At 43.6% G+C, this 8,992-nt stretch overlaps 1 long non-coding RNA gene across 1 annotated transcript; it reads left to right on the top strand.

Moving 5' to 3' along the window:
- Window positions 1-4,991: 4,991 nt before the first annotated feature.
- On the top strand, window positions 4,992-8,171 carry LOC136790424 (uncharacterized). Its single transcript, XR_010830307.1, has 3 exons — window positions 4,992-5,214; window positions 5,925-6,052; window positions 8,073-8,171. It is a non-coding gene; the product is annotated as an uncharacterized lncRNA (long non-coding RNA).
- Window positions 8,172-8,992: the final 821 nt, after the last annotated feature.

Below are 8,992 nucleotides of genomic sequence, written 5' to 3'. Positions count from 1 at the left end.
GCCAAAAATGCCAAAGTAAACTTTTATCCTTCACTCGTCACTGAAAAGGGGAGCAGGTGGCTACTACAGGAAACATCAGTGAGAGAAGGGTAAATAAATGTTAAAAAAAAAGTTATAGCCTGAATGAACAGATTAGACAGTACTTAGAGTAATGTGTTGCTGATTTGGCTGAACCTGATGAACAGCTGTCTAGAATATGAGAAAAACTGCCTGAAACCGTCTCAGATGCATTAGCAGATACTTTTGAGAAGACAGCTGGAGACAGATGACCCACCAATGACAGGAAAAGCTTCAGCACAGGGTCTATCTTTAAAAGAAGTGGGGAAGAGATAGCAGAGAGGAGTTAAAGCTCAGCAACTTTACCTTCAACTTCCAAAGAGAAAAAGTATCCTGGAAAAATAAACTTGCTCTGAGAACCTGAACAACGAATGACGAGCTGAATAACAACAGCATGGTGGTTTAAGGGTGTTAGTGCAGGGGAGAAACAGCAGCAGCTGTGTATTTTGACTTTACTTAGGCTTTTAGTATTGCCTTGTGCAGCGTTCTCCTAAGTGAGAAAAAAAAATCATCTAGAAGTAGGTAGGCTAGCCTGGGTGTAATAAATAAATAAATAAAATAAACTAGCAAAAACCACCAAAATGTGTAAAATTATATTCAAAGAGGAATTAAAAAGTTTCCTTATTCAAATGGAAGAGGTACCAAGCAGTATTCTGTGAAGATTCGCCCTGAATCTGGACCTAATTTTCCCAGCATTTTTATTTATACTGTGGATGATGGAATACACAATATGCTTGTTAAATTTACAGATGACATGAAATGGAGAGGGATGCAAATAGTCTTAGAGATAGGGTTGGAACTGAAAATGCTCTTGATAAATTGGAGACATTCTGAGAACAGCTGCATGAACTTCAATATGTGCAGAAACAATCAGCTGCCCAGCAGCCAGCAACAGCTGGTTCAGTAGAAAATTATTTAGAAAATATCTTGGGAATATGGTGAATGATAAGGTCAACACCAGTCAACAGTGTCAGTGTGGTGAGCAAGACAAATGCCATTCTGGGATGTACAGACCACTATTGAAGGTGAAATACTCCTGTCAATGCGAGCAGCACAGAGGAGGCTTCAGCCAAGTGTTGTGACCAGTTTCAGCCACTGCTCTTTGGGAAAGATTTAGAACTGGAGGACTCCAGACAAGAGTGAGCTGAAACCATGACTGAGAAGAAAAAGTATGTGGGTGGAGGAATTTAATTTAGCCTGAAGAAGAGACTGTATAAAGTCAGAAAGAGCAAAACCCATCCTTATAGCATGGCTGCTCTTGCTACCCAGGAAAACAGACCTAGGAACTCATACACACAATCAGAAAGTCAAATCCTGACCCATCAGCTGAGATAGCATGTTAACCACCAGGATTCCCACGCTGTTAAACAGTATTAGAAGCCCATATTTAAGAGTGATGCAGTCAGAGCCTTGACTTACATAACAAGGAGCAGTAAATTTATATGGGATAGGCTCACTGGAAGAGGGTACACTGGGGAGAAGTAGGAGAAAGAGTATAGATACGCATAGGTTTTAAGTAGTACAGAATAAACGTTATAAACTGACATTTACTAAGGCAGACCATATCATTCCTTCAACGACAGGGATGCAGGGAGTGAGGAGTGGGGGAAATAAAGCAGTTAATTTTCCCTTCTTGCCACTCCAGTTATTTCTTAATTTCTTCCTTTCTAAAAAAAAAAATAAAAAATCTTACTTCTAATTCAAGAACCATTTAATTGTTACTGTGATTGATTTGTGCTGGAGAGATGGAAATGAACATGATAATAAGGTCGTGATTTTTTCATAAAAACATGTGAGAGAAAAAAGAGCATATTGCAGCATGCTGAGTGGAAGAGAGGCAGTGGCAGCTGCTACTGAGAAGGATCTGCCTAACTGGTTATATTTGCTCCCCTTTTCTTTCTTTAAGCACACACACAAACCTCTTGTGAAAGTTACCTTTATTTATTCTAGAAACGTAACAGTATGCTGGCTAGGTGTAGAGCAGATAAGGAGACTTTTTTTTTTTTTTTAGCCCATTCAAAATAGAGCCTGTGATTGCCCTGAGGAGACATCTAGAGTTGGAGTGGGATAAGTTCTTACTCAGATGCTGTCCCTTAATTTCCTCTCTGAGCAGACCACAGTAGTCTCAAAACCTCGGTAGAGGAGCAGCCTTGAGTTCAGCCCTCTTATAAGCTGAGGCTTTAAGCTCTAAATGGATGGGAGATGAGGCAGAGTACAAGGTAAGGCATGAAGCAAAAAAAGCCAGATGTTTGTAATAAGAGGGTTTTCTTGACCTGACCAGAAGCAGGAATTCTCAAATTTGTCTCCCTAGTGACTATATCAATGAGCAGATAGCAAAGATGAGCACCTCAGGGCCTGTATTTCCTGCTAGGGGACAGGTCTGCATCCTATTACCATCATTTCTGGTGGTAAGTGGGAGGGTAGTATGACTAGTGTACAAGTGTCCAAAGGCACTGAGCAACAGGCTGGACAGCACAGGACCTTCTCTATCCAAAAGCATCTCTACTGCAGTTAAGTGTAGGCTGCTTCTAAAAACCCATCCCACCATGCCTGTTCAGTTTATAGTAAAAGAAACGCTGCCTTGTGGGGGAACAAGGTCTTTGAACACATTTATATAGCATAAACACAAGCACAAGAGGCTGGGGAACCACATGCTTAACAAAAATTGGGGGTTGAAAAAAAAAGTTAGAGACCTTGACAGGCTGAAGGAACGAGCCAACAGAAACTTCTTGAAAGTCAATCAATAAAAATGTAATGCCTACAGTCGAGGATGACCTAACCTCACAGAGCAGTACAGGCTTGGGGTGAACTGGATAGATAGCAGCTTTGCAGAAGAGTACCTGGGGGTCAAGGTGCACGAGCCAGCAGTGTGCCTTGAAACAAAGAAAGCTAGCCACACACCGTGTTGCCTAAGCAAATACATAGCCAGCAGACATACTAAAGTGCTTGCTCTCCTCTACTCCACACCAGCAAACTGTGTCCAATCTTAGGTACTATAGTGCAAGAAAGACATTGATAAACTAGAGAGACTAGCAGAGGAGCATTGAGATTTCCAAGAGATTGGAGCACCCCAGAAGGACTCATTTTGTATAGACCAGAGATCAGACTTCTAAGAGGAGGCAGGAAAAAAAAAAATAACGTAGTCTCCCACTACCTCAAGTGGTAGAGAAGCAAGAACCTCTTCTCAGAGGTGAACAGTGAAAGGTCAAGGGGCCGCAGCTACATGATACAGCAAGGGAGAAATAGGTTGGACATAAGAAAAAAAATATCTTCACATCAAGAATGGTTCAGCACTGGAGCACGTGCTAAGAGAGACTGTGAAATCTCCATCCCTGGAAGTACTCACAGCTTCACAGAGTAAGATCCTGAGGATGTCATCAGAATTTGTTAGCCCAGTTTGTCAAAAGGATTGGACTGGGTGACTGCCAGAGATCCCTTCCAACCCAACTTTTTCTGTTTTCAGGAATATTTTCAAGCTTGCAAAATGAAACAATGGGAAAAAAAAAAAACAGGAAATACCCCAATATGCCTTCCCTCATCTTCTGCCTTGTGCATTCAAGTTGTGCACTGCAGGTGGCAGAGAAGCAATAGGAAAGAAGTGTTATTGTAGACACAGTGCCTGAAGGATGTAACCAAGGCAAGATCTGTAGGACGAGGCAATCTCTTTTATTAGACCAACTGATAAAGTTAGAAAAACTTGGAGATTGCAGGCACGCAAACACTTCTTCAGCCCTAAAATAGAACCAGTCCACTTCAGTGCTAAACACAGGTTGAAAACAGCCTGAATTTAGCTGGCTATATTTATAGCTATATATATAGACCATCTGAGTGGGGAAAAGAAAGGTAATTGACACTTGCGGAGTGGAAGAGATGTTAACTACATTTTCAACTCCTCTCTCAATACCTCCTGAGGGAGGCAGAGGGATATTTTTTGCCTGCAGAACATGAGGGTGGAAAAGAGTTTTGAAGCACAGTAAAACACTTCAGTACAGTTCAGCATGGCTTCCCAGACCTGGGGAAATTCAGGCTGCCTGTAGTGAAACACATACATGCACTGGAGCCTGGTGTGATGTTTCTGACAAGGTCACCGAGGGCAGCAGCCCCATGGTGGCATGCACCACACCAGTGATGCTTGGCTTTTCCCACTGCATAGGAATCCCGAGTTGGCCATCAGGCTGGGTGAAATGGCTTCCCCACCTTACACCAAGTGTCCCAGCTGGCACTTCAACAACCACCAGCTACCTCCAGTCCACCAGGGCCCAGCCATCACCACAGACACCAGCCGGACACCCTGCTGACCCCAGGCCCCCGCCCAGCAACACAGGCCTGTGCCTCACCCTGCCTCAGTAGCATTTCAGTCCAGGCCATGAGGAGGGAGCTGGAATTGTTCAGTCTGGAAAAGAGGAGGCACAGGGGCAACCTTATCACACTCTACAGGTACCTTAAAGGAGGCTGTAGCGAGGTGGGGGTTGGTCTGTTCTCCCATGTGCCTGGTGACAGGACGAGGGGGAATGGGCTTAAGCTGTGCCAGGGGAGGTTTAGGTTGGATGTTAGGAAGAACTTCTTTACTGAAAAGGGTTGTTAGGCATTGGAATGGGCTGCCCAGGGAAGTGGTCGAGTCACCATCCCTAGAGGTCATTTAAAGACGTTTAGATGTAGAGCTTAGGGATATGGCTTAGTGGAGGACTTGTTAGTGTTAGGTCAGAGGTTGGACTAGGTGATCTTGGAGGTCTCTTCCAACCTAGATGATGCTTTGATTCTATGATTAACCTGGGACCAGCCCTGCATGGGGCTTCCCCACCATGGCCCCAGCAAAGTCACCTCCTGAGGGCCCCCTATCCCCTCCCAGATCTACTGTGGGTGCCCTCTGTCCCCATGCAGGCACTATCCTTTTGTTACACACTGTCCCCTCCCCTCCCCAGCAGGTCCTCCCACGCTGCACAGATGCAGGCCCACTCTGGCCCTCCAGGCACTTCTCATGCTAATTACCACTGCCTCCTGTGCTAATTACTGCTTTCTTCAGTTTTGTCCAGGAGCAGCCCAGCTGACATTATTTCAAACCCCTGCAGACAATCATGCTTCCCTGGTCTAAAAGAACAGGTTACCAAAGAAAAGAGAGGAATGAGAGAGGAACAAGTCTGCTGTCCTTAAATACAGGTAGTACATTTGCTATTTTCCAGTTGGATGACGACACCCTTCGTGTGATACCCTTTTTTTAAAAAAAAAAAAAAAGCTCCTGTAATTGTAACCCTGCACCCCTGCCCTCCCCACCATGAAGTTTCAGCCTCTCCCTTGCACATGAACGAACAGCAGCGCTTCCCATTCAGGCAGGCTGACTCCCTTCCTCTTCGCTTGTGCTCTGCCCCTTCTCCTCCCCTTTCCCTCATTTGTCTCCATTCACTTCCTCATTTAAAGAAATCAAAAAGGCTGTGACAAAGTAGGCCTGACTCAATGCTGCTGAGCAATGGGGCTGCAGTAAGTCTGAGGCACCCAGCACCCACTCATGTCTCCTAGGCACCCCCCCGCTGCTTGCTGGCACCAATTTCTAGCACAATGGTGAGACTGGAATCTAACAAGCAAAGGAAGCTGAACAACCAAGACCTTACATCTAATCATGTGGCAACTCTTTTGTTTTCCCTGCCATACTGTCTGACCTCCAAAAAAATATCTGTTCTTGTCTGAGGGGGTGCCTTTAGTTCACTGAGCACCAAAACTTTTCATTATATATCAAAAGTATTTTAACTTTCAAGGAAAGAGGACTTCCTACTTTACTCTGCTGACAGCATTCAGGGACTGAAGTCTTTTAGCCCTGGACTGAGCTGAGGTTTATAACCTGTTAATAGATGCATTCCCATATCCTTCCACAGACAGGCCAGTATCTAGTGAGAGACCTGGATGCAGGATGAAGTCAAGTCACAGGCTTCTCCAGGAACTTGAAGTGACATGAGGTAGATGGTGTACCAGAAGGACCCATCACATGGGATGTGGGCTGCAGGTGAGTCTGTACACCAGGAAATGGCCCATGGGAGAGGGTGAGAAAAAAAAAAACAAACATAGTGGTAGTCTTAAACAGCATGATACCTAGCAAAACCACAGCCAAAGCGGAGCCTCCCTAAGTGTCAGACCAGAATCCGAACCTGCACCAAGTCATCAAATCAAAATACAGGCAAGCTGATGACCAGGGAAATAAGGGAGAAGCTAGCCTTTCCCTGACAGAAAACAGCAGGCACGTCTGATGGCCTATAAGACCATATGCAATGCCTCATCATCTTATGATGGCCATTCGGTTACATATCCCTTAGCTTGAAAATCATATACTCTGTTCCCAGTGCAAGTAGAAAGGTAGAAATTAAATAAATACCACCAATGCCTGTACATTAATCCCACAAGCATACTTAGTGAAATCCACTTCTCCAGAACCTCAGGCAATATCAGACTACGTGTCCGATTCCTGGCAAACTAGGTGACAAGCACTTTGGTGATTATCAAGCACAGCACCAGTCATCACATCTGCCTGACTCAGAAAGCTGTTCTTCAGTTGGTAGCCATTCTGCAGGCCTGCACACAACAGCCTGAGTTCCTCCTTCCAAAGGCTCTCTGGTTTATGCTCGGGAGACACAAATGAGTTGGATCCAGCTATAGTTTATAATAAACGTGAAACCTCCCATCTGCACAAGGCAGTGATCACTCCCAGCCAGCATTCCTATGTATGGTGACCACAAATCTGACTAATTCAATATTGCTTTGTTACTAGTGAAACATGTAGGCGCCAAGCTGCAAAAATCTCTCTTACCCCTGAGCTATTGCTCCTGCTCCTCAAGCCATGTTTGCATAAATGGAAAAGCTGCAGCATTCCTTCCATTACTGTTGGTACTACAGCGGGACTTCTGTTTGCAATGAACAACAGAAAAAGCTGCCAAGAAATCAGATCTATTGCTACAAGTTTTATGGCTATTATCTTTCCCCTCAAATGCCCTGAAATGCAAATATCTTACAGTTGTTGCATACTTTGTCACAGTAATGAGTTCCATTTACTTTAATTTATATAGTTATTATATAAAAAGGCAGAATCAACCAGAGTGTAGGGGTCTGTGTGAGGAGCTTGGAGCATTTGTTCTGCAAGCTTTCGCAGGGACCTTTGTAGCAGCCTACTGCAGCAGGAGCGACCCTGTACTCAGGTCCATGGGACCTGGACTGGGTAATTCAAACCTGTCTGCTGTGCAGGACAGCCTGTATACAAAAGGCAACAGAACCCTTAAGTCAAAGTGTTTACAGGATCTACGAACACCATCACATCAGTACCACCAGGAAGGCTGGTATCAACATCAGCAGGCTCCAGGATTAGATTTAAGACAGTTTATTAACCTAATTACTTTAAAAAAAAAAAAGCCCTTAAGTCAAAATTTAAAATCATTTAGAAAAATGTGTTACTTAGACGTTTGTCTCCATCCCAGTTTCACGATCACACTTCACACACTTCTGTCTCAGAAATATAACCTGTAGGTAATCCAAAGCACTGCACTCAGTCTTGAAACCCAGTTTCATCCACTAGGAAGTATTTTTTCCTGCTGTAGACAGCAGGAAAGTATCTATAAATAAAGCATCTTAAACAGAAAAAAACAAGGTAAGCTCAGGCTTGTTCTGAGGTACTGCAGGCAAATTGCTTTGTTTAGATTGTGTGTTAGGAATGCCAGAAATAAAAGCTTGCTGGTATTCATACAGCATGTAGGGTTTCAATATATCTTTTTCTTTTACCATAGCTCTACATTCAAAGTATAAATTGTAAAACAGTCTGACATCTTAGGTGATTTTCTAGTAATATCAGGCAAGACCTCGCTCTCTCCCTGGAACCTTCATTCTCCTCCCATAAGGCTATTGAATTTATTGGCTGAATTCATCAAAGCTTCATAGGGGAGCAGTCTCAAATATAATGAAGTTCTATGTTTCATAAAACTGGTGCCTGTTTAGAGAGACTGTTGGGGGTCCATCCTGTAACTTTTTATTCTGTACGTCAGCTTCTACAGAACACAGGAGTCTGCATATCACAGCCAAAGCCCTGACTTCATTACCCCCCATGGTGAAGAGGAGCACTGTCAAGGTTCAAGCCCTTTAGGTAAGCTTTCAGATCATCTCCAGTCTTGTAAATTTCACCATCTAATGTTGCTGGGAGCAGAGGTAAGACCATGGACTCCTATTCCAAACTCTTTTCTGCACAGATGTATATTTGTTTGGGTGCCTACTGTTTATTTTGGTGACTGGCAGGGATTGCCTTAACAGCGGTACTTACCTCTTCCTTGACAAGCAGGGAGGACTGCATCCAGTCACACTGAACACCCTCTGATCCAATCAATGCAGTGAAAGGCATGCAGAGCAATTTAATGGTTAGATCACTCTGAACAGCCCGTGCTAAGAAGTGAGGTGCAGTATCTCACAGCTGGATGTAACTACAAGAGAGAAAAGCAACTGCAGCTTCCTTAAAATTTTCCCTTCCCTGCCAGCACCCCATTTCCAACAAGCTGGAGACACGCTACATGCTAAGGGTGGTAGAGAAAGTTATGTCTCAATATTTCAATATTTTAAAACACCAATGTTTTTCTTGGTGTAGTCCATTTTATTTTTCCTGGTTATGATGTTTGTTTCTGTGTGTTCCCAATAAGTTATACCATGTTGAGTTTACATTATTTCCAGTTTTCATAATGGCTGTTCAGAGTCTATACAACCTTGAAAACCAACATCAAGGAAGTTTATTATCAAGTTAAATGCAACATTCCTCATCGTAAAAATGTCACTCTCTATTTAAGAGTTTTTCCACAAGAACCTCCCTCTTACCTTTTCTTGGCATGGAGAAATTATAGCACGTTACATTTTTCTGCTGGGCTACTTGTGTTTGAAACAGATAGCGAATGCACCATAGACACAGTGCTGGAGAACCATA

The sequence above is a fragment of the Anser cygnoides genome, chromosome 3, assembly GCF_040182565.1.
Source record: "Anser cygnoides isolate HZ-2024a breed goose chromosome 3, Taihu_goose_T2T_genome, whole genome shotgun sequence".
Lineage (NCBI taxonomy): Eukaryota > Metazoa > Chordata > Aves > Anseriformes > Anatidae > Anser > Anser cygnoides.
The sequence above is the reverse complement of the archived record's forward strand: the minus strand, read 5'-3'. Positions and strand labels throughout refer to the sequence as shown.